This window comes from Lethenteron reissneri, unplaced genomic scaffold, assembly GCF_015708825.2.
Source record: "Lethenteron reissneri isolate LAM-NWPU_2019-01 unplaced genomic scaffold, ASM1570882v1 scaffold_115, whole genome shotgun sequence".
In the NCBI taxonomy this organism is placed as follows: Eukaryota; Metazoa; Chordata; class Hyperoartia; order Petromyzontiformes; family Petromyzontidae; genus Lethenteron; species Lethenteron reissneri.
The window spans coordinates 1,689,033-1,713,523 of record NW_026890838.1 but is presented as its reverse complement, the minus strand read 5'-3'; positions in this window follow the sequence as shown (position 1 = coordinate 1,713,523).

Here is a 24,491-nt window from a genome sequence, read left to right as displayed (position 1 = left end):
GTGGAGGGGCTGGGTGGGGAGGAGTTGGGTGGGGAGATTGGGGAGGGGCTGGGTGGGGAGGGTGGGGCTGGGTAGGGGGTGTGGGGGAGGGGCTGGTCACCCCGTGGTGCCCTTATAAAACTCAACTTTAACCTACTCACGCCGGCTTGTGCCCACCCTCACAGTCGGGCATATTTGCGGAATGACCCTGGCCATTGACCGAGTAACCCAACGTTCCTACCAGCTCCCTCCGCAGGAATGTGTTTACTGGAACGGAAATCAGAAGTGACCAACCAGACGTGACGTCACGCTCAAAAGCGAAGTAGAGGGGGGGGTGAATACCTTGGTGACATGGCGTCACTAGCGGGGTACAGCTCTCTCTGGCGTCTCACGCCGACAAGTTAATGAGTGGTGACGTCCGAGAGCGAAGTCAGGGTTAGAGTTTAATTCTAGATTTGAAGCTTTCGTGACTGCAAGGATTCATACTCTTAGTTCTTTCGGTAAAGTCACGTAGGTAAAAAATGAAATTAAAATTAATAAAAAATAAAAACAATAAAATCACGACGTTTCGGAGGCAACACAAGCTTCCGTCTTCAGGTAAAACTGTCACAGCAAAATATATATATCAAGTGAAGAGAAGTCCCAAGAGGTACGACCTTATATACTGGTTAAGGGGGGAGGAGCCAGGAAGGGCCGCGGGAGAGGAGGAGTTGTGAGATGATCAGTACTGCTGCTGGAACTTAGCCTTTGTAATGTAGATGGCATATAGGTTTAAGCTGCCTTTTGTTATGCTGTTGGGTGGGTAAATTAATTAAATACGATTAAGCCACCTTTTGTTATGCTGCTGGGTGGGTAAATTAATTAAATACGAAAAAGGAGAGTACTGTTAAACGCTGGGGATGTTAACACTCGGTAGAGTAAAATAGTGCCTGTCAGATAAGATGGTCCAAAAATGTGTAGTTAAATTTTTTTTGCATGGTTGATAACATCTTTCCAATGATTGCTAAGTTTGTACCCATCATCACGGTTGAAATTATGTCTGTGTTTGTATATCTGAATGGCTTCGTGTACAAACCTTTGATGGTAGCCAGAGGGTTTGCAGAGCACCTTAGTCTCGGAGAAAACAATATCATGAGAGCCCACCGCATTGTAGCAATGATCGGCAACGGCGGAAGACTCAATTTTGCCGTGTTTCAAATCTGACTTGTGCTCGCGGACACGATCAGAGACATGACGTTTCGTTTCCCCAATGTAACAGTCACCACAGCTGCAACTCAGTTTATAGACTCCAGGGTATTGCAAGTCAGGGATGACATCCTTCACAGATGGAATTAGATCACGGATTTTATGTACTGTACTGAATCGGACTTGGATCTTATGTTTGTTCAGAATTTTGGAGATCTTTTTGGTCACGCCTGCTATGTATGGTAACGTGACAGTTTTGATCGGAGTTTCAAGTGACTGTTTCTGTATGGTGGGAGACACAGCTTGGCGGATGGTGCGTTCAGAGTATCCGTTCATCCTGAGGGCCCGATGTATGTGTCTTAATTCACTGGCCAGGTGGTGTTGGTCAGAAATGCCATGAGCTCTGTGGTATAGCGTTTTGATGAGAGCGTTCTTTTGAGATGGGTGGTGATGGGAATCCGGTTTCAAGTAGGAATCTGTGTGGGTGGCTTTCCTGTAGACAGAATGTCCCAAGGATCCGTCAGGTCTCCTCTCAAACAGAATATCTAAGAATGGTAGTTTGCCATCTTTCTCCACTTCCATGGTGAATCTGATGGATGGGTGTCTGGAATTGATGTGGTCCAAGACGTGGTTCAATGCTGGGAGGCCATGTGGCCAAATAATGAAAGTGTCACCCACATACCTCTTCCACAGGGAAGGACGCAGGGTGGATGTCTGGATGGCGTCTGATTCAAACTTTTCCATGAACATGTTGGCTATCACTGGTGACAAGGGGGAGCCCATAGGGGTACCCTCATTCTGTTTGTAGAAGGTGCCATTCCAGGTAAAATAAGTGTTGGTGAGGCAATGCCTAACCAGCGCAGGTACATCCGAATTCAATCCATGTTGGACCAAGTCCTCAATTATTCTTAGGGTGTCAGGCACTGGAACTTTGGTAAACAGAGATACTACATCAAAACTGACGAGGATATCATCAGGAGATAGTACCATGTCCTTGACCATAGAGACTAATTGGGTTGAGTTGAGTACTGCCGAAGAGGTCTTGCCTGTGAAGGGAAGTAGAGTATCTGATAGAAAACGGGCTAGTTTGTAGGTAGGGGAGTTAATCGTTGACACGATGGGTCGTAGCGGGGTGCCTTCTTTATGGATCTTGGGAAGACCATAGAGTCTGGGAGGTCTAGCAGCCGAGGGTTTTAGAGAGGGACGTTTGGTTGGTTCAATTAGGGAAGTCGAACTCGTGATGATCTTGTTGGTTTTTGCCGTTAGGCTGTTAGTAGGATCGCTTTTAGAGTTTAAGTTTATTTAGGTTACATTTATATTGCTCCCTCTCTTGAACAGAGACCTCTTGGGTGCGTGAGCTCAACAACAACGTGAACATTATTGTGTGTGTACACTGTGTGTGTGTACACTGTGTATACAATTTGTATGTGTACACACTGTGTATGTGTACACTGTGTGTGTACAAACTGTGTGTGTGTGTGTGTATACACTGTGTTGGCACAGTCAGGGGTACAGGTGGTGCATCGGCCAGTCAGCTGAGTCAGTCGACCCATGGCACCTGGGTCAACCCCGTGCACATAGCCTGGCACAAGCGCCATGGTGACGTCACCACCACTTAGTAGCGAATGGCGGTCGTTGTTCTTTTTACTGTGGACAGTGCTGTGGGGGGAGGGCCAATTCCGATTAGACTTTTTCCCCAGGTGGCTCTGGACGGGTGCGAGGGGGTGGTACCCCCTCCACCTTCAATAAATTACCACTAAACCACGTCTAAGATATCTAATCTATTTAATAAGCTTTTGCCAGAGGCTCCGGGGGGACAGGTGTCTATGACATCTCCTGGTCAAACCCCATCTGGCGCAGCCAGGAGATTGAATCTCTAACCTCGGGTCTCCTCCAGAATCAACAAAAAGCCACTACGGATGGCCACGTGGAATGTTCGAACGCTCACTGCGGAGGAGAGGCTACCACTCCTCTGTCGGGAACTGGACCGGTACCGCCTGGATCTGTGGCATTCAGAAGGTCTGGTGGATCGGCTCTGGCTCCTGCCACTATGAGGGGTGGACAGTCCTCTAATCAGGGCAGGAGACTACTAAACAACAGGGAGTGGCTCTTCTTCTGAACAAAACAATGAAGGGGGCATGGGAGCGTGGCGGTGAGGTGTGGGAAGCTGTAAGCCCCAGGCTACTTTGGGCTCACCTTCTCATCAACCGGAGGCGAGGAGTGGTGGTCGTGGTTACTTATGCCCCCACCGAAGACGAACATCCGTGGAGAGATGCAGGCAAGGCCGATGAGTCAGATACCTTCTATGACCTCCTGTCACAGGTGCTGGCTAAAGTGGCCCCTCGGGATAGAGTCATCTTGTTGGGTGACTTCAATGCCCGAGTTGGTCATGATGCTGGCATCTAGACTGGAGTGATTAGACGGCATGGGCCCAATAAGATCAATAACAACGGTACGAGGCTGCTAGATTTTTGTGCAGCCCATGCATGAGCTTGTAATTACCAACACGCTGTTCAGAAATCGGCACATCCACACAACATTATGGATGCATGCCGGGTCCAAGCAAGAACATCTGCTGGACTACATAGTGATGGATCAGTGGATGCGGGCCCATGTCCTTGACACCATGACCTACCGTGGAGCTAATCTGCCCTCTGACCATCGACTTGTCATCTGTAAGATTCGCCTGCCATTCTTCCACTCCAGTGGTGGGTGTACACCCAGGACCCCATTCCAACCTAAAGTGGCCTGGTCTTAGCTAGCTGATGAAAGTTGCAGGCGAGAATTTCATCATCGCTTACAGCTGGGGTTGGCATCGTCCCCCACTCCCCCAGATGTCGAGAGTAAATGGGCGAGGTTTAGGACTGTGACTCATGCAGCTGCAATGGCTGCTTTTAGTAAGCGGTCCTGACCTCCCCAGAGACCCTGGCTAACAGAGGAGGTGTTCAGGATAGATGAGAAAAAGCGACAGGCCCACTTTAATCATCTACAGCATCCTACGTCAGATTATGAGGAGGCTTACCGCAGCCTTCGCTCGGAGGTTCGGAGAGCCGTGAGGCACTGCAAGTGTAATAAAAGGACTCAGACACTTCTTGCTGACTCCGTGTCCTTTATTTGGGGTTCGCGTTCTCCTTCCCACACGGCACTCCTCCTGAGACTCTCTCCCTGGCAGCCCCACATCTGCCTTCGCTCCCGTAGCCTTCCACGCTCCTGCAGCTCCGCTGCAGGCTCTTGGTACAGCCCTCTGGCTGCTCCCCCAGCAGCTCCATCTCTGCTCCCTGTTCCTCCGTGCGTGGCGATCTCGCCACCTCCCAATGTCAGCCCTTCGTGGCCTCTATGGCTATCTCGCCATTTCCTACCTCAGCCCTTCGTGGCCTCTGTGGCTATCTCGCCATTTCCTACCTCAGCCCTTCGTGGCCTCTGTGGCTATCTCGCCACTTCCTACCTCAATCCTCCACTCTCTCTTCCACCCCGCTGGCTGGCGCCGTCATGAGCCCCTCAGCCACCAGGCTGAGGCACGGCGACCACCCAACGTGTTCACCACCCTTCACTCCCCCGACTGACCCAGATAGCTTCCTGTCTCCCCGCTATAACTTCTCCCCCACGTCACCCTGACTCCTCCCTCTTGGATCGTCATATCCGCCCCGCCCATTTACGCCCGCATTACACAAGGATGGGTGGTGGTCGTGGGTTGCTGTGGAGATGGAATCTGCCTCAATGGCCCGCGATCACAAATCCCTATATAACTCCATCAAAAAAGTAACCTGCAGTGCCACACCTATTACCATCATTAGAGGAAAAAACGGTGATCCAATTTCCGACCGCCAGGAACAGGTTTGCAGATTTGCTAAGCATTTCTGTGAGGTCCTGGGGGAGGGGAAATTCCTCGGCATGGGAAACATCGTGGGACAAAGTGGGGATGATCCTTCGGAGGCTGCGGTGCCCCAAATATTTGAAGAAGTCACCCCCTGTGAGTGACTGGCTGAGGTGTCATTAGTTGAGGAGGTACAAAAGGCGATCCAAAGTCTGAGACCAGGAAAGACACCGGGCAGAGATGATCTCCCAAGTGAAATGCTGAGGGAGGGTGGCGTTTGTGCACAGACTGCCCTACATGACATCATAATAACAGTCTGGTCCACTGGACGGGTTCCACAGGACTAGAAGGATGCCTTGGTGGTCCCTCTATTTAAGAAGGGGGACCGCACAGACTGTAACAACTACAGGGGCATCTCACTCCTCAGTGTGCCGGGAAAGGTCCAGGCATGCTGAGGAGAGGCTTGCAGAGCCTCAATGTGGTTTCAGGAAAGGGTGGTCCTGCACAGATGTAATTTTTTCTGTCCGTCTGCTACAGCAGAGGTGTAGGGAATTCCAACAAGACCTACATCTCTACTTTATTGACCTGGTCAAGGCCTATGATACCATCAGGAGGCTTGGGCTCTGGGTTGTTCTTCACGATTTTGGAGTCCCTGACCCTCTTGCTCACGATAATTAAGGACCTTCATGATGGTGAGTGGGCCCGGGTAAAACTACGTGGCCGGGAGTCGGAGCCATTCGCTGTACACCTTGGGGTGTGACAGGGATGTCCTCTGGCTCCCATATTATTTAACATCACGTAGTTCGTGAGGCCTTCAATACCTGTACCGAAGGAATTTTCATCTGGTATAGATATAATGGGAGGCTGATTGATGCCCGGGTGCAGTTAAGGGATGGCTCCCTATTGCTCAACCATGTTATGTATGCCGATGATCTGGTAATCGCTGCTCAATCAGAGGAGGAGCTGGAGGCACTGCTGCTAAACCTGGAGCTTGCCACTAAGAAGTGGGGCCTTACCATCAGCCCCACCCAAACTAAGCACCTGCCAGGGTATTTTGCACCATCGGACACTCCACCCCCACAGCTCCCAATTGGTGATGGGGCAGTTGTGGAGAGAGTGGAGAGTTTCCCATATTTGGGCAGTGTGCTTATGGCCAGCTCCGGTTTAACAGCAGAGGTCTAACTCCGAATCAATCGAGCAGCATTATCTTTTCATCAGTTGCGTAACGCTGTGTGGAAGCTACCTGGTCTGTCGCTCCGCACAAAGCTTCAGGTCTTCTTGGCTTGCGAAACGTGGACCCCCCTTAATGGAACATTTTCGCCAGTTAGAAACATTTAGGCTGGCCTGCCTACGATTCATCCTGGGTTTAACCAGGCTGGATTGTGTGAGAAGCTCACAAATCCTTGAAAGATGTTGATAAAATCCCATCGGTGAGCTCCTCCAGCAGGCAAGGCTGCATTGGCTGGGCCGTGTAGCGCTCATGCCAAGTCACCGCATGCCGAAACAGCTTTTGTTTGGCCGGATCGAGGGGGCTAAACGGGTGTGGCACAGGTTAGAGAAGAAATGGAGTGATATGGTACAGGAGGATGTGGAGCTGAGTGGACTTGCCGATGACTTGTACCAGTGGTGTCAAGATCGGTCTCTGTGGAGGAGGCTCGTGCAGGACGCTACTGGGCAGTTGGAGGCAGTCGCCCTCCAACAACAAAGGAGGGTGGAGCGACACTCACAAGAACGAGTGGAGCATCGACTGACTAAAGCACAGCAAGTTTGCACAGTAGAGGGCACAGGTGGTGCATCAGCCACTCATCTCAGTCAGTCGACCCGTGGCACCTGGGTCTGCCCCGTGACCTCCTGCCAGTGGGCGTTCGACACTTCACGTGGCCTCAAGGTGCATATAGCCTGGCACAAGCGTCGTGGTGACGTCACCACCACTTAGTGGCGAATGGCGGTTGTTGTATACTGTGCGGGTACATTGTTTACGCTCGGTGTGTATGTACATGGTGTGTGTCCACCTCGTGGGTACACTGTGTATACTGTGCGGGTACACTGTGTGTGTTTTCGCTGTGTGTGTACATAATACATGTCTACACTGCGTATGTGTGTACACAGTGTGTGGGTGGTCCGAAAGTCGGGCAGCATTATCTTTTCATCAGCTGCACGATGCTGTGTGGAAGCTACCTGGTCTGTCCCTCCGCACGGAGCTTCGGGTCTTCTCGGCCACAGTCATACCCTCCCTTCTCTAGGCATGTGAAACGTGGACCCCTCTAAATGGAACATCTGCGCCAGTTAGAAACATTTATGCTGCCATGCCTACTCAGATTGAGGGAAGCCAGGTGGTAGCACCATCTCTATTAAAGAAGTGGAAAGACAAACGCGCCTGTGGAAGGAACGTTTGGACGAAAACGGGATGAGGTTCAACATCAAAAAGACGGAGTATATGGAGTGTGGCCCCCAAACCGACGGCACCATCAGTATTGACGGAGAAGATCTGAAGAAAGTGACGGACTTTAAGTACCTGGGCTCCACCATCAGCTCAGATGGTAGCATCACGACTGATGTGAGGTCACGAGTCAATGCAGCGTGGATGAAATGGAGGCAAGTCACCGGAGTCCTCTGTGATCGGAAAATGCCGGATAGGCTGAAGGGAAAAATATACAAGACCATCGTCCGACCGGTGGCACTCTATGGATCCGAGTGCTGGCCAGCCACAACTGTACACGAACAAGCTCTCCACACCATGGAGATGAGGATGCTCAGATGGAGCCTCGGGCTCACTCGATGGGATCGTGTCAGGAACGAAGACGTTCGGAAGCGACTTGGTGTGGCCCCCATTGCGGACAAGATGCTTGAGGCAAGGCTTCGGTGGTACGGCCATGTGATGCGAAGTGAAGAGTCATCAGTGGCCAAGACTGCCGTGCGTATTGAGCCAGAGGGCCGCCGTCCACGCGGACGTCCGAAGAAGCGATGGATGGACCGAATAAAGGAAGACATGAAGACGGTCAACGCATCCCCTGAAGATGCCCTGGACCGAGCCAAATGGAGAAGACAATGCCGAAAAGCGGACCCTGCGCCACAGCGGGAACAACGCTAGGAAGAAGAAGAAGGTTCAAATCTGACAGGCACCCCTGTCTACTCCAGTAATATTTACCAAAATATGCATCGTTTGCTTAAAAGCGGATGTAAACATACTATTGTGTCATTCAAAACGCATGTCATTGCATGTTGGTGTTATCTTCTTATATGTAAAAGTCTCCGCGCACTCGAGCTTGCGGGGGATTTGGCTCTCGGACGTTGGAGTTTAAGACCGAAATAACTTGCCAGCCGGCACGCCCTAAGCCCCACGGTGGGAATAGGCTATTCCGTTTTCACGTCCGTAAATTTTAAAGTCGTTTAATTAACGAATTAGTGGCATTCTTATTTTAATTATTTACTTATTGCGCGATACGGACCGTACCAACTCACGACAATTGCCTGGGGGCGGGCGGACCCTGCCAAGTGATGCGCGTTGCCTCCAGCTCAACGGGGGACATTTGATTTTATGCGTTTAACATGGAATAGATATACACATCACGGTGCCGATTTCTCTTCACAGTGTGATGTCCCCCCCCCCCATCCCAATGCGTGCAGTTACTGATATAAAGTCCGTAGATATTAATTTAATATTATTTAAGCACTTACATAATATTATTCTGCCTCGGGCGGGGGGATGGTGGGGGGGGCGGGGGTAGCGGCCCACCTCACAGCCTGGCAACGTCTCACCTCCTCCGGCTTGCCAATCTAGGCGAGGCCGCGGGCTCTGCACGGGATAAGGCATCACCACGCCTAGGTAAAGTACAATTTTATTGAATCTTTCACTAACAACTCAGGTTTATTGTTTACTATTATTAAACAAATAAGTTTACTAATATTACAATGATAATGTTTTTGTGCACGTAACTCTGCTTCATTCTTTACTATTATGAAACTAATACGTTGCCTAATACTGTATTACTATTATAATGTTCGTGTGCAGAAACTACATGCGTGTGCCTAAAGTCGATGTCTGTGTGTGTGAGTCCATATGTGTTTGTGTGCGTGTAAGTCGATGGGTTTCTATGTGTGTGGGTCCATGTCTGTGTGTAAGTACATGTGTGTGTTTCTGTCTTTTTCAAACGGACAACGCCCCATGTATGTGTGTACGTACAAGTGTTTGTGTGTGTCAGTCCATTTGTGTGCATATCAGTCGCAGTGTGTGTGTTAGTCCACATGTGTGTGTAAGTCCATACGTGTGTTTCACTCGATGCGTGTGTGTGTAAGTCAATGCGTGTGTGCGAGTCAATGTGTGTGCATGGCTCCATCTGAGTGTGTAAGTCAATGTGCGTTTGTGTGTCTGTGTGTCAGTCGGTGTGTATGTGTGTACATTGATGTGTATGTGTGTCAGTCCATACGTGTGTGTTAGTCCACATGTGTAAATCCATACATGTGTGTGTCACTCGATGTGTGTGTAAGTCAATGCGTGTGTGTGAGTCGATGTGTGTTAATCCATGTGTCTGTATCTAAAGTAAATGTGTGTGTCACAGTCCATATGTGTATGTGTGTAGGGCAATGTGTGTGTCAGTCTATGTATGTGTGTGTAAGTCCATGTGTGTGTGTCTTAGTCGATATGGATGTGTGTAAGTACATATGTGTGTTTACGTCATGTGTGTGCGAGTCCACGTATGTCTGTGTGAGTCGATGTGTGTGTGAATCGCTGTGTACGTCGATATATGTGTGTGTAACTCCATGTGTGTGTATCTAAAGTGCATGTCTATGCGTGTGTGAGTCCATATGTGTGTATCAGTCCATGGGCGTCTGTGTTAGTCGCTTTGCGTGCATGGCTCCATGTCAGTCAGTGTAAGTCCATTTATTTGCGTGTCTGTAGGTCCATGTGTGCGTGTGAGTGAATGTATGTGCTTTATTGACCTGCTCAAGGCCTATGACACCATCAGTAGGCATGGCCTCTGGGTTGTTCTTCATGCTTTCGGAGTACCTCACCCTTTGCTCACGATCCTTAAGGACCTTCATGATGGTGAGCGGCCCCGCGTCAAAGTAGAGCCATTACCTCTACATCTTGGGGTGTGACAGGGAGGTCCTCTGGCTCCCACATTATTTAACATATCTTTTGACCACATAGTTCGTAAAGCCTTCAATGGCTGTACTGGAGGAATTACCATATGGTACAGATACAATGGGAGGCTGATCGATGCCCAGGTGCGGTCAAGGGATGGCTCCCTATTCCTCAAACATGTTATGTTTGCCGATGCTCTGGTGATTGCTACTCATTCAGAGGAGGAGTTGGAGGCACTGCTGCTGAACCTGGAGCTTGCCATTAAGAGGTGGTGGCTTACCATCAGCCCCACCAAAACTAAGCACGTGCTTGGGTATTTTGTATCATCGGACAATCCACCTCCACAACTAACAATTGGTGAGCGGCAGTTGTGGAGAGTTTGGAGAGATTCGCATACCTGGCCAGCGTGCTCATGACTGGCTCTGGTTTAACAGCAGAGGTCTCACTCCAAATCAGTCGAGCGCCATTATCTTTTTATCGGCTGCGTTATGCTGTGTGGAAGATACCTGGTCTCTCGCTCCGCATTAAGCTCCAGGTCTTCTCGTCCACGCTAATTCCCTCCCTTCTCTACACTTGCAAAACGTGCACCCCCCTAATGGAACATCTTCGCCGGTTAGAAACATTTAGGCTGGCCTGCTAACGCTCTATCCTGTGTTTAACCATGTGTGTGTGTGCGTCTAAGTCGATGTGTTTCTATGTGTGTGGGTCGATGTCTGTGTAAGTTCATTTGTCTGTCTGCCTTTATCGCCCGGGCAACGCCGGGTTCTTAACGCGAGTGATCAATATTTGGGTAATTCCAAACATCAAGAAATTACATAATGGAGATTACACGTCAATTATCGCCCCCTACTGACAGACTCATGCCCAAATGCAGGCTGGTACAGGGCCACCCTATGCCACACAGGTGCAGCAGCCTCTTGGGGGTGCTCTTCGAGTGTTTGTGATGAGATATATACAAAGCTCCGAGTTTCTGGGGCGATTAAGCAAGCACCATATAAATGATATTATAACAGAGTTAATGATTGGGAGCTTATTGGCTCTCGCTCCTAGTTAGAGATCTACCCAACCCACAGGTCCGCAAATACTGGTTGCTCTTACTCTGCAGGTTGAACCGAGGAATGGAGTGTTCAACTTCACATTCTATTCATTAAAGGCCTGTGACAAATGTGAATATATTGGGGCTTCATTGTCTCAAGCTTACACATCAACCGGGTCTCCATTTGACTTTGTATTGTCAAAGAATTTCACCCACACCTCTACTTGCACATACTGCTTGGAGTTGCCTCGCTCTGCATCAGAATTCTCCTCCTGCTTCACGTTGCCTCCATCGATGTGAAGGTCCGATTTTGGAGTTGAATCTTCATCTTCACATTTTATCTTCAATTATTCGCTATTCACCATCACTTCGATTTCAGACTCCACTGCTTGGGGATCTTCTGATGCCTGTGTGTTATCTGGTGTCTTTGAAGATGTGATCATGAAGGTGCAAACGCCTTCCTTGGTGCTGTGTCAAATTTCCAGTACGATCCGTGCTGTATGCACACTGGTCGCATTGTTTCCTTCTTGTACCGAGCTGCGCTGAGTGCCTTTGCTCCATCAGACCAATTTTGCAGAGGAAGCGCAAATGCAGACAGAAAAAAAAATATCCACACCATCTACGTCAGTATCGAGGCACAGATGAATGCATATGTAATAAAGCTCGTTGAGGCAACTTCTGGAATTCGTCTTTTATTCAACTTATCTTACAGTTTACTTCACGCTGGCTGATAGGCAGCGTGAGAGGGACAGATATAGAGAGAGAGACGCACTGCCACGTAGCAACTCGGAGCCCCGCTCCCGCATGGCCTCCCCCCTCTGTTCGTTCCCGTTCGGACCACGTGTCGTTCGTTTCCACCCCTATTTAATACCTGGGTTACGTGGTACGTTTCCGCCAATCCTCGTTAGCCTGCATGGAATCTTCCAGGCTCCCTCGTCATCACCACGCCCCTGACTCATCTCCCCATTGGCTGTGGCCAAAGCCAGCAGAACCAATCCTTATAGCTGTCACCTTTCCGTCACGCCAGGGCCATGCCCCCAGGCTTCCCCCCATTGGCTGTAAACCAGGACCGGCGGAGCCAATCACCATGACGAGTTGTGATACGTCAGTGAGCCGGATATATCCTCATATTACATCACCCCCCCCCCCCCCGGTGTAAAAAGTCAGCCGTCTCGGCTGGGAAAAGGGTGACAAGCCGAATCCAATTTAGATAAATATTAGGGCGTCTGAGACGCATTAACAAGGTAAGGGGGGAGGCAGGCGTCTACGCGCCGAGGAATTAAAAACATTAAACAACGGACATACATTAGGGCGCCCCTGTAGCGCAGGGTAACAGACCGCAAGGCAATCATTACTAACGAAACGGAAGAGATTTCGACCGCGTACGCGACGCAGGACCCTCTTTGTTTTTCGTGCATGGTCGCCTCGCCCCCCGATCTGCAGGAGGTGGTTGCCGTGGAGAAGAAGAAGAATGTTCGGTTTCGGTCGTATCTGGGATAGGTCCCGTTGGAGGAGGGACGTCCAGGGTCTCGTTGTCCCTCAAAACCTGTTCATCTGCGGGGGGTACAACACAGCCCCGCTGGGGATCAACGGGCGAGGCAAGTGGCACATTCGGCACGCCAGACCCCGGCAGATCAACAAGTGGAGATGAGGGCCCAGCCTGCGGGTCAACGTAGGGTTTGAGTCCCGACGAATGGACATACCAACGATGTTGGCCGTACTGGATGCGAACACTCTGGGGGTTCCGAATGTCCACCAGCCTCACAGGCCCCCGCCAAGGCCTGTGCAGTTCAGCGGACGTTCCCACTGGTACCTGAGGGCAATGGAGCCATGCCAAATCGCCCACCGACCAAGGCATGTCAGTTCGCGATCGACGCGCATACCTCTCGTTCCTTGCCTGCGTACGGGCCGTCGCACATCTGGCGGCCTCTCGCGCCTCTGTAACCCGTTTAAGTGAGTCCCGTACGTGATCAGGCAAGGAAGGGGACGGTTGTTTACCCACTGTACCCAGTTGCACATCGATCGGGGGTACATTCTTACGGCCATACATCAGGAAAAATGGCGAATATCCTGTGGACGCGTGCGGAACCATGCGGGATGCCACCAGGACGCTCGGTATGTGCAAGTCCCAATCGGTTTGTTTTTCACTTACCGTGTGACAAAGCATGGCCGAAAGGGTGTGGTTAAACCATTCCACCATGCCATCCGTTTGCGGATGGTAAGGGGAAGTGCGGATTTTCTTTGTGCCCAGCGCAGTGCATATGTAGTGACATAAAAAGGGAAGGGCTGCTGGGGGCTCTGGGACCCTGGGCGGGCCAGGCGCTTAAGCTTCTTGGCGCCAGGCGCTGGGTTCCCAGGCAAGTCAGACGCTTAAGCCTCTTGGCGCCAGGCGTTGGGTTCCCAGGTGGCCCAGGCGCTTAAGCAGCTTGGCGCCATCAACGGGGGGGTGGGGGGGGGGCTGTGTGTGCTCTGTGGGATATCTGGGGGCGCACACGGCCCCACCCCTCGTTGGGGACTAGGCATAAAAGGGGAGCTCCCTGAACGATCAGGGCCAGTCGTAGCTCAAGACCCAAGACCCAAGACCAGCCATCTGAGGACCCTGGGACGCTGTGAGAGCCAGTGGTGGGACTCTGGAACTCCCGACTCTACGACCTTGTGAGGGCGAGTTCCAGAGCGTAGCCAGAGTAGAGTATCTCGGCTGTGTATCTAGGCTGTGTACCTAGGCTGTGTACCTGGGAGTTGTTACAGAGTATCAGGCCCTGTTGGACTGTTGGAGTGTTGGACTGTTGGAGTGCTGTTACAGAGTAATAAAGAAGTTACCTCTACAAGTGTCTCTGGAACCCGTTACATTTGGCGTCAGAAGTGGCCATGGAGACAAGAAGTAAGCCACGTACCTTCAGTCCTGACGGCGATGTCGAGGAGCAAGCGGCGATGGGGCAGCCAACTCGGGCCGATAACGACGCCGTACCGCCGGCTGAGCAGCCGTCCACCACACCTGCCGATCCTCCTCCAGCGTTGGGAGCAGCAATGGAGGAAACGCTGCTTCGCCTCACTGAGCTGCTCCACGCCACTGTCTCCATCCTGGACGACATGCGTCGCTCACAGGCGGAGGCAGGAGGGAGAGAGGCGGCGCAGCGGCCGCGCCATTCCGCCGGCTCCAACACAAAGATGGCAGCCGTTCCCGCCGCAAATACATCCGGGTGTGTCGTCACTTCTGCCGGGGGAGCAATGACCGCTGGGAGCGACGTCACTTCCGGGCCCAGCGTGGTCAAACCAAACAACGCCGCGTCATCAGCGCTGCGTCCATCACCGCCGGGTGACAGCTGTCTGCAACCTAGCAACGCCGCGTCATCAGCGCTGCGTCCCTCACCGCCGGGTGACAGCTGTCTGCAACCTAGCAACGCTGCGTCATCAGCGCTGCGTCCCTCACCGCCGAGTGACAGCGCTGCGAACGCAAAGCCAGCTTCAGCCGGGTTGCCAGGCAACGAGCGCGGGGCTCACGTCCAGCAACGCCTGCTGGAATTCAAGGCATTTTCTTCAGAGGGGGGTGAGTGGGCAGCGTTCGAACGCCGGTTCGTCTCTCTTATAGAGACGTCCGGCTGGTCGGAGTATGAAGCGCTCCAGGGCCTCCCGGCCATACTCGACGACGACGCCCTCACAGCACTTCTTGCGGTGCCACAAGCGAAACGTGCCACGCTCACGGATGCCCTTCATCAGATGCAGCTGATTTATGGACCTTCGTCCGAAGCACGTCACCGCTTCCATGCGAGGAGGAAGAAGGCCTCCGAGTCGGCGATGGGGTACCGCAGCGCGCTGCTGGCCATGGCGCGGGTTGCCTACCCTCGCATGGATGAAGACGCTGTGGAGTCACTCGTGCTGCAGAAGCTCATGAGCTTGGCCCGCCAGCTTCGAGTTGCCATGCCGACAGCCGACGATGACGACTTCACGTCGCTACGTGCTGCCAGGTGCATCCAAGCACACCTACATTGCGATGAGGACACGACCATCGCCGCCTGCGCAGGCCCACCTGATGCACAAGCCTATGACGTGCATTCGGGGCCTTATCAGGCCTTCGCGGCAACAGAAAGTCGGGGATCGTCCAACTGGCGATCCCAGCGAGATCACCACCAGCGGGACCGGCCAACCTCGCGCTAGGTCGGGGTGTCCATCTTCTGCCACAACTGTGGCCATCGGGGCCATGTGGCGTCCGGCTGCTGGGTCCCCCGACGCCGGACTTCAGGACCTCCGGCGCATCGCCCACCACCGTATCCTCGGCATACCCAGGCGAGTCACGACACCTCGCACTCTCGGCCCCCACTTACAACAAGCAAGCACCCTCACACCACACAGGGAGGTCATGCTTCGGAGGAGGGGGATTCGGGCCCATCATTGAACAACCGGGCGCTCGGGCCAGGTCAATGGTCTGAGTTGGCCCATAGGGTCGTTGCCACGGCGGCAGGGTCCTCTGCCGTAGTGGGTTCCATCGAGGGCGTTGATGTTCGTATATTGATCGATACGGGTGCGTCGGCGACCATCATTTCAGACATAATTTATAACATTCTGCCCGATACATTCCGTCCCTTGCAGCCAGTTGATGTGCCATGCTATGCCGCAAATGGGGGTTCATTGGGCATCACCGGACGGATCAATGCTCAGATCCGCATTGCTGACGTCCAATTAGTTGGGCCCATTTTGGCCTTGCCGTTCCGTGCCTCCTCGGAACAGATTTCTTGGGGAAGATGCCCATTAAAATTCTCATTAACAAAGGGTGTATTGAGCTCCCCTCCTGCCGACGCATGGCCTTCCTGCCCACACCCACTCGGTTGCACTCCGCATCTACGACGGTGCAGGCGTTGGCGGCCTGCACAATTCACATTCCTCCCGGCTCTCAGATGTTAGTTCCCCTCCGGTTTCGTAAACCCCTTGACTACGACGCGTTCATGGGGGGTGCTGTGATCGGGCCTTCGCGTTCAGCTGAGCGGGTGTCGGACCTCGTGTGTGTACAAACGCTCATGCGAAGCGACCACGACCCCTTTATCCAGGTCCTTAACGCGGGATTGGAAACGGCTGTTATCTGTCAGGGAATGGTGCTTGCTCACGCGACGCCAGCCCCGTCAGAAGATGTGATCGTGGGTCACGTAGGGGGCGAGTCCTCTTCCGTTGCCAAGCCAGGTCCTGACACAGGATGGCTCGACGCGCTTTGCTCCACTTCTGCCGATTTGTCACCATTGCAGCATGCTAAATTACGCACGCTGCTGAGCGATTTCGCCAACGTTTTCAGTCAAAGAAAATTCGACATTAGCTGCACTAAATTGCTAAGCCACCACATCGACACGGGTGATGCCGCTCCAATTCGTCAAAACCCATTCCGGTTGAGCCCGGCCGAAAAGGAACATGTACGGGTGGCCGTCAACGATATGTTGGCGGACGATGTCATTGCGCCATCAAATAGCCCATGGGGGGCGCCGATCGTTCTTGTTAAGAAGCACGACCGGAGCCTCCGCTTTTGTGTTGACTTCAGGAAACTTAATAAGATTTCTGTGGCCGACGCCTACCCGCTTCCCAGGATGGATGAGTCGCTCGATGCCTTAGCAGGTGCGTACTACTTCTCCACCTTGGATCTCCTCTCGGGGTTTTGGCAGCTACCCCTTGATGACGCATCCAAACCAAAGACGGCCTTTCGCACGCGGCAGGGACTGTTCCAATTCAACAGACTTCCCATGGGTCTTCACTCGGCCCCGGCGACGTTCCAGCGCCTGATGGAGCTGGTCCTCGCTGGGCTCCAGTGGGATTCTTTCCTAATCTACCTCGACGATGTAATCGTGTTCAGCAAAACTTTTGATGAACACCTCACGCGATTGAAGGCAGTTTTCCTTAAAATGCGGGCGGCTAACCTCAAATTCAAACTGCAAAAGTGCCACCTCATGAGGGATTCGATTCGTTACTTGGGCCATATTGTCAGCCGCTCGGGAATTGCCACGGACCCCGAAAAGACAAATTGCATGCGCTCATGGCCAACTCCTACCTCTGTTGGGGAGGTGCGGAGTTTTATCGGCTTCGCCTCAAATTATCGACGATTTGTTGCGGGATTCGCATCCATCGCAAAGCCCCTCCACGCATTAACGGCCAAAGGGGTAAAATTCCGTTGGGGAGAGTTAGAACAGGCATCGTTCAATGCCGTCCGAAAAGCACTGGTCAATGCTCCTACCCTGTCTTATCCAGATTTTACCACTCCGTTCATTCTGGATACAGACGCCAGCAACACCGGAATTGGAGGGGTGCTGTCGCAAATTGTCAATGGAGTGGAGCGCGTCGTCGCCTATGGCAGCAGGGTGCTGTCGCCCGCGGAGCAACGTTACTGCGTGACGCGCCGCGAATTACTTGCTGTCGTTTTTTTCATAAAGCAGTACAGACCATACGTGTATGGCAGGCATTTCACAGTACGCTCCGACCACGCGGCGCTACAATACGCCTTGCGAATGGACCAACCATCTGGACAGCTCTCGCGTTGGCTCGAGATCCTCCAGGACTTTGCGTTCACTGTCATTTACCGCAAGGGGATTCAACACGGGAACGCCGACGGGTTGTCGCGACTGCCGACCAATGGGCGCTGTGCTTGTTTTTTGGGTGCGGGGCGTTGTAGGCCGCCTGACAGGGTACCGCCCCCATCCCTTGCAGCCGCGGCCGGGGATGGGGTTGGGGACCACGGGGCTCCCTCCACGCAAGTTCCGCAGGACGCATTGCTAGGCCTCGGGTTGGACGTCTGGGGACGTCTTCAGATGGACGACGTCTCCCTCCTCAAATTGAGACGCCGCGCTAGGGATGCCGAGGGTCACAGGGTGCAGGGGGGCCCCGTATCATATGTCATCCGGGAAGGCGTCCTCATGCATTGGGATGGGGGGTCCCAATCCCACACGTTGGTGGTGCCCACCTCCCTGCGGGGGCGACTTGTGTGGGAAACCCACAGTCGCCTCTTGCACTTGGGTGTTCAGAAAACACTAGCTAAAATCCAATTGGAATTTTTCTGGCCGGGCATGGCAAACGATGTGGCTGACCTTGTGCAAGGTCGCACAGAATGTGCACGGTGGAAACCACCTGCTAGGCCGTCCTGCCCGCCGCTCCAATCCATTAAGGTTTCCCGGGTCAATGAGATCGTCGCATTGGATATTTTGGGTCCGTTTCCTGCTACTCCTCGGGGTAGTAAGTACCTTTTGGTTGGGGTCGAATATTTTACCCGATGGGCCATGGCCTGGCCACTCCCCAACCAGTCTGCAGCAGCCATTACGGAGGCCTTTTTCCAGGGCTACGTCCTGGATAAGGGTGCTCCAGAACGCCTGCTGACCGACCAAGGGAAAAATTTCTCTTCCACCCTGTTGCGGGATGTGTGCAACCTGCTAGGGACACACAAAATTCGCACCTCGCCATATCACCCCCAGACTGACGGTATGGTCGAGCGATTACATAGGACACTTACCTCCATGCTAAGCCACCAGGTGTCTGAGTCACAGACAGATTGGGATCTCCACATACCTGGTGTCTTGGCCGCCTATAGAATGGCGCCCCATGCTGCCACGGGGTACTCGCCATTCTATCTTATGTATGGTAGGGAGGTTTGCCCCCCAATCGACGTACAATTGCACATTAAACAGCCCGCACCTAAGGCTAAGATTGCCGACCACATCCGTGCTAATGTGCGTCGTCTCGTGGATGCCCGGGAGGCTGCTCAAAATAACTCAGAAGCCCGTCAGCTTGCCAACGAGCGGTTGCGGAATCTCCACACTTCTCGCCACATTTGGGTAGAAGGGGACCGTGCCTGGCTCCACTGCCCGCAGGTACCATTGGCTACTTCCTCAAAACTGCTTAAGCCTTGGAGAGGCCCGGTTGTTATTATTCGCGTTCTCCGCCCGCAGTGTATCAGGATCCAGCATGGCAAGCGACGTTGGTTCGTGCACCCGTCACGTCTAAAACCTTACATTCAACCCTACACACCTCCTTCACTTCTCCGGGACCGAGAGCACGACATGTCTGACGAGCCGCGCCGCGATAATGCTGCTTCTAACTCTCGGGCAGGTCCCGCTGTCCCGCCCTCAGGTGCCTTGGGAATGAAACCCGCCACGGCCGCGGGATCAGCGACCCAGGACACAAGCGCAACAGCGGGTCGTCGGTCCCCTCCCACCTCCGTCGCGACCGATGGACCTGCCACTCGGACTCGCTCCAAACTCAAACGATTTTCATGACCCCCGCCCACGAACTCTCGTCCCAACGCGACGCCACTCACCTTGCCATCATGTATAGTGGGCGATTGGGGCGTGCGTTCATCCTGCATATATGTGTTTATACAGTGTTGTTCTGCATCGGTGGCCTGGAGTTTTTTTTTTATACGCGTGACCACAGGAGGGGGAGAGGCGCTTTCTTCTCATTTTTTTTCTCTTAATTTGTCACACACTCATTCTGATGGTTAACAAATCATTTATTGTACAATTGTATTTTTTTTGACAGCCGGGTCGGCTGGAGGCTACGTAGAGGGGGGTAATGTAGTGACATAAGGGAGGCGCTGCTGGGGGCTCTGGGACCCTGGGCGGGCCAGGCGCTTAAGCCTCTTGGCGCCAGGCGCTGGGTTCCCAGGCGGGTCAGACGCTTAAGCCTCTTGATGCCAGGCGTTGGGTTCCCGGGTGGCCCAGGCGCTTAAGCCGCTTTGCACCACCAACGGGGGGGGGGGGGGGGGCTGTGTGTGCTCTGTGGGATATCTGGGGGCGCACACGGCCCCACTCCTCGTTGGGGACTAGGCATAAAAGGGGAGCTCCCTGGACGATCAGGGCCAGTCGTAGCTCAAGACCCAAAACCCAAGACCAGCCATCTGAGGACCCTGGGACGCTGTGAGAGCCAGTGGTGGGACTCTGGAACTCCCGACTCTACGACCTTGTGAGGGCGAGTTCCAGAGCATAGCCAGAGTAGAGTATCTAGGCTGCGTATCTAGGCTGTGTACCTAGGCTGTGTACCTGGGAGTTGTTACAGAGTATCAGGACTGTTGGACTGTTAGAGTGTTGGACTGTTGGAGTGCTGTTACAGAGTAATAAAGAAGTTACCTCTACAAGTGTCTCCGGAACCCGTTACACATACATCCTTGAGCAATTTGGAGGAGAAGTTACATCCCTGATCCGTGAGCAGCCCTTCAGGTGCTCCTTTATCCATGACGTAACCATTCAAGAAAGCCTCGGTGATGGACGCTGCCGTTTGGTCAGGCAGAGGCCAGGCCATAGGCCATTTGTTTCCCCTAGCCGATGGAGGGAACGGGCCCAGGATGTCCAGAGCAACTAGTTCATTGATACGAGATACCTCAATCGAACCGAGTGGCGGAACATAATGTTGCCGAGGCGGTTTCCTCTTCGCACAATCATGGCATGACCGGACAAAGTCAGTGACATCTGCCGTCATGCCGGACCAAAAGAAATCCTGCTGCATCGCGGCCAACGTTTTCTGCACGCCGAGGTGCATCAATTTGTCAGCGTGCAGAGCGCGGAGCAGGTCGTATAGAAGGGATGTCGGCACGACCAGGCGTGAACGGTCAGACAATCCATCAGTACACATCAATGGTCCCGCCTGGCCCCGGAGCATCTGCCATTTCCATCCCGCCAAATGAGCTCTCGGTTTCCCGATCAGTTTCCGCAGCGGAGCCAGAGAGGCATTGGCCTCCTGCTCGCGTAGCCAATCGAGTGCGGCAAACGCAGTGTATCGTCGGCGCCAACGGGTACATACTCGCCTTCATCGTTCGACATTGCCCCCATAACCGGACAGGGCGAGGTAGGCAGCGCTGCACAGCGGTGCGTACCCGTCAGACAGGCGCAGGGAGGAGTGGGTGGCAACCTGGAGAGAGCGTCCGCATTGGCATGGCGAGTACCCTTGCCGTACGTGATATCGAAGGAAAATTCCTGTAATGATTCCAACCACCGAGCCAATTGGCCCGATGGTTGGTCCAATTTCAACGAATATTGCAAGGCCGCGTGGTCAGTGCGCACGAGGAATTTCCTTCCATACAGGTACGGCCGGTACTGGCGAACAAAATGTATGATCGCTAACAGTTCCCGTCGCGTCACGCAATATCGCGTTTCGGCAGGGGACAGAACCCTGCTGCAGTATGCCACCACTCGCTCGACTCTGTCTTTCCGTTGCGACAAAACGGCTCCTATGCCGATATCACTAGCATCCGTGTCAAGGATGAACGGCTGGGAAAAGTCTGAGTAGTCGAGCATAGGCGCCATGGCGAGGTGATTCCGAAGAGATTGAAAAGAGCGTTCCTCTTCCGGGCCCCATTTAAATCTCTGATTTTTCTCCGCAGAACATGCAGTGGCTTAGCCAGTGTCGCGAATTTCTTAACAAAATGGCGATAGTAGGATGCAAACCCAATAAACTGCCGTACGTCGCCCACTTCAGTGGGCGTGAGCCACTCTCGGACACACTCCATTTTCTGAGGGTCCGTGGACACACCGTCCGAACTGACGATGTGACCCAAGTATCGGACGGACCGTTGCAAAAGATGGCATTTCTTTGGTTTAAATTTTAGGTCAGCCGAGCGCATCCTCTGAAAGACCGTCTCCAGGCGTTGGAGGTGTTCCTCGAACGTGCGGCTGAATACGATATCGTCCAAATATATGAGGCATGTTTCCCACTGCAACCCCGCTAGCACCAGTTCCATCAGGCGTTGGAACGTCGCCGGTGCCGCATTTAAGCCCATAGGTAAATGGTTAAACTCAAAGAGGCCTTGTGGCGTGCGGAACACCGTTTTTGGTTTTAACGCGTCATAGAGGGGAAGCTGCCAAAACCCAGACGACAGGTCGAGGGTGGAGAAAAAATTTGCCCCTGACAAAGTGTCCAATGAGTCGTCCATCCGTGGCAAAGGGTATGCGTCTGCCACGGATATCTTAGTCAATCGGCAGAAATCCACACAAAACCTCGTCCCACCATCTTTTTTCTTAACCAGCACCACCGGCGCGCCCCAAGGACTGTTGGACGGCGAAATTATATCAGCCGCCAACATATCGTCCACCGCACCGCGCACGTGTTCCCTTTCAGCAGGGCTCATGCGATGGGGGTGCATACAAATCGGTCCCTCCGCACCGGTGTCAATATGGTGCGACAAGAGCGAGGTATGGCTGAGATCCAAATCGTTTTTACTGAAAACGTCAGCGTACTCTAACAGTAATGAATGCAAAGCGCTCCTTTGCGTGGTCGACAAAGACGTATTTTCCCCGCACAAATCTGCGATCCATCGATCCTGTGAACGATCGCATCGAGGTCCCTCAGTGGTTATTTTAGTGGGTCGTTTACCCTCAAAGCTGGTGAAATCGTTAGTGGCGTGAGCCAATACTGATCCAGCCGGAACGACGACCCGGTCCGGGCCCCCATTCAACACTTGTATGAACGGGGCCTGACCCGGCCGAACGATAGTTTGAGCCGCTACCAGGGAAAAAGATTTAGCCACCGAATTCGACGGGGATAACAGCACACCCGTCGCACCGTCCGCAGCATCCAAAGGCTTTCAGTAACGCAGCAGAATAAGCATTTGTGAGCCCGACGGCACCTCTACCGTGGCAGCAACAATCGCGTTAACTGCGTTACCCATGGGCGGACGGCCCAGCAGGAAAGGCAGGAACGACATCCTACGGCCCCCTGGCATTTCTAAGCAACCTTGATCGACAAGTATCTTAACTGGCATGCGGCGCAAGAAATCGGTGCCTAATAGGCATGGGACGGCCAGTGAGCGAGAAATCAACACTGGTCCCTCCGCGGTAATATTCCCGATAGCAATGCGCACATCAACTTGTCTGAAAATACCCATGCTACCCCCATTAGCAGCAACACACGCGTCATTGACCGGTCGGATCCGTGACGTGGGAATAGACAGAAGATGAAAAATGACATCGGAAATGATGGTGGCAGACGCGCCTGTGTCCACCAAAATACGGACATCGATCCCATTGATGGTACCCCGTACCATCGATGAGCCCGACGCGGCAGCTACCACCCTACGGGCCAATTTTTTCCATTGTGTCGTAGAGTGTGGCATCGACACAGGTGTAGAAAAATTTCCGTCTGGAGCGCAAACATGTGTGCGAGTGGATGGGTGATGTGACAAGACCTGCCGGGTGTCCGATTTGTGCCGACTCGCCCGAGGGTGTCGTGGATCCGCGTCCGGTGGAGGAGATGGAAGCCGACCCGACGGGAGCTGAGAAGGCAGAGGTCGGCAGCGGCAATCCCGGGCAAAATGGCCCCATCGGCCACACTTGAAGCACGTGGCCGTCGTCGCCCGGCGGTCGCTTGTCCCGGCCCCTGCACGTGGTCGACCCGTATCATCACGCTGGTCACGCAGCCGGCGTCTCGGGACCCAGCGAGGAACAGCAGCCATCACCTTGTCGTCATCACCGGAGTAATCGGAGCAGTGGATGACCCGCCGTGAAGACCACCTCGACGGTGGACCGTCTATTTGGGGATTCCCCGTCCACGCCGCCATCTGATCCTATCGCTTCAGATTGAACTTAGCGTCCAAGCAGCGCGCCACCCAACGCGACGTGAGCGGTTTGTGGCCACATACCGGCAACGAGATGTTCAGTTCCTGGGATAGCTCCAGCATTCGGGAAAGATTGAGAGGTCAGCCGACGAGTCGTAGTAGGCGGCCATGGCCAAAGCTAACAGCGCCCCCCGGTAAGCCAAGGGCGATTCCTCTGATCCTCGACGACATGACATAAATTTTTTCGTAGCCGCTATCGGCGGGTCATAAAACTCCGCCATTTCTGCGAAAGCATCACGCAGCGTCTTCTTCTTGGTCGCCGGGATGGATCGGAAGACCGCCAGGGAGACATCATCCAGCAGCGTGGGTAGCGCCTCCAGTGGCTCCGCCTCCATCCATCGAACGGATCTAAAAGCCGACTCGAAGCGCCACGTGAAGGCACTCCAATCGCCCCCGGTGATAAATTCCTTGATTTGAGGAAGGCGATGTCCGCGGTGAATGTCCGACGCCTCGAGCGTCTCCATTCCCGCTTCCCGCGTTCTTCGCGGCTCCATCAAAATGGCGTCCGGCGGCCACGTGGCGACAGCCCCGCCCAAGATGGCGTCCGGCGGCTCCATCGCAGCCACCCCGCCCAAGATGGAGGCCTCTCCCCGCGCGGCAGGAGCAATGGCAGATGTCGATTCCCGCTGAAAATGCACTCGGCTGAAACCCACGTGGCCGACCAAGGGCCGCTGAAGATGCGACCGCCGTCACCAGATTCAGCAAAATCGCGCGGAGCAACTCGATCTGCTCTGCCATTAGCCGCCATCCCTTGTCCGCAGTCGAGGCCATCGCTTCTCCAGCCTGTCGGCGATGAGCGGCGTCAAGGAGAGCAGCAACCGGAGGC